Source organism: Larus michahellis, chromosome 5, assembly GCF_964199755.1.
Source record: "Larus michahellis chromosome 5, bLarMic1.1, whole genome shotgun sequence".
Classification (NCBI taxonomy): Eukaryota; Metazoa; Chordata; class Aves; order Charadriiformes; family Laridae; genus Larus; species Larus michahellis.
In genome coordinates, this window is record NC_133900.1 from 52,339,475 (window position 1) to 52,340,896 (window position 1,422).

Here is a 1,422-nt window from a genome sequence, read left to right on the forward strand (position 1 = left end):
CTTTCTACGTATGTATTTGTCTCACAGTTTGTAATTTGTTCTGCCTCCTTTATTAAGGATTTTGCATGTCTTACTGGTCTAATTGAGAGTCTTGATGCAATCCCAGGCACTCAAGAAGGGAAATTAGTGGCTGATGATAAACAAATCTTTTTCCTTTCATTTATGCCTTTTTAATACTTATCAGTGGAGTTTCATCTCTCCGGTGCCTGGAAGAGAGAATCCATCTCAACACTGATCATACTGTAGGCCTCCAGGATTTTGAAATTAATGTGTATGAGAATATTTCAGATGAGGTTATAGCACTGGCCTGAAATTCAAGGATGCGGGTCCTTCAGTGCTGGAGACAAACTGCAGCTTCTGGCCTGGGCTTCAGTCTTACTGGAGGTGCGATAAGAACAAAAGCTGTGCGTGTCTGTGTGCTGCTGTGTCACAGATCTTAAGCTTTGCGAAGAATCTGCATTATGCCTTGTAGATACGCCTTAATGGTGTTTGTTTAAAAAGTCAACAAAGAATTTGGGAGCAGTAATAAAGCCTTTGTGTTCCACAGTTCTCTGCGTAGGAGTTATCACAGTTGTGGATGTGTCTGACCTGTTCTGATGACAAATTTTTTTTCATGGTTTCTGTGCAGGGAACATAGCTTTAACTTTGTCCTCCCTTGAATTTAGAGTGGTTGTTAAGTACTTGCATTATCTTTTATGCTTTAGTCTTTCAGGTGCGATAAGTAGAAATTCTCTGTTAGGACTAAACGATTCAGAAACTGCTTTGGAAATTTAGATAATTTATGAAGTTGGTTTTTTTGTTTGTGTTTGTTTTTCCTTGCAATACATTCGGATTTGTGTGGCCACTTAGAGAATAGCAGAAGAGATAAACAGCACACTTGTTTTGGCCAGGTATGATTTGTTCAAACAAATGGAAACTTTGAATTGCCAAGTGTGAATTTATGATGCCTTTTTTTCAAGTGTTTATAGGAGTCCTGCACCCAGATGGTTTATCTGCAGCGAGGGACAAACTCATGTCGCCTTGGGAAAAGTACAGCAAGTAAGGTTACAATTTGTTTGTTATGATACAGTGACTGTGTGCCAGAGTTACATGACAAGACATTTAGAGCCACTTGACTGCAGAGTGTGAAAGTTCTGAAAAGGGTGGTTGCTGTCTGTGGCCGGTCATCAGTTGATGTTGGAAGTGCATATTGAGCTTGTAGGGTTGCTGAGATGTTGGTAAGGAACTGAAGAGCAGTTCGGCCTCTTCCTCAGGTGGGCGGGTGTCAGCTGAAGCCCCAATAGCTTTAGCTCTGCTGCTGCGGTTGAAACTCCAGCAGGAGATGGGAGGGGACCAGAGGAGGCAACTGTGTAGCACGAGTGTGATCTTTTGTTGCCTGTTGCCAAGGGCAGATGAAGGAAGAGCTCATGCCCCTCTATTAAG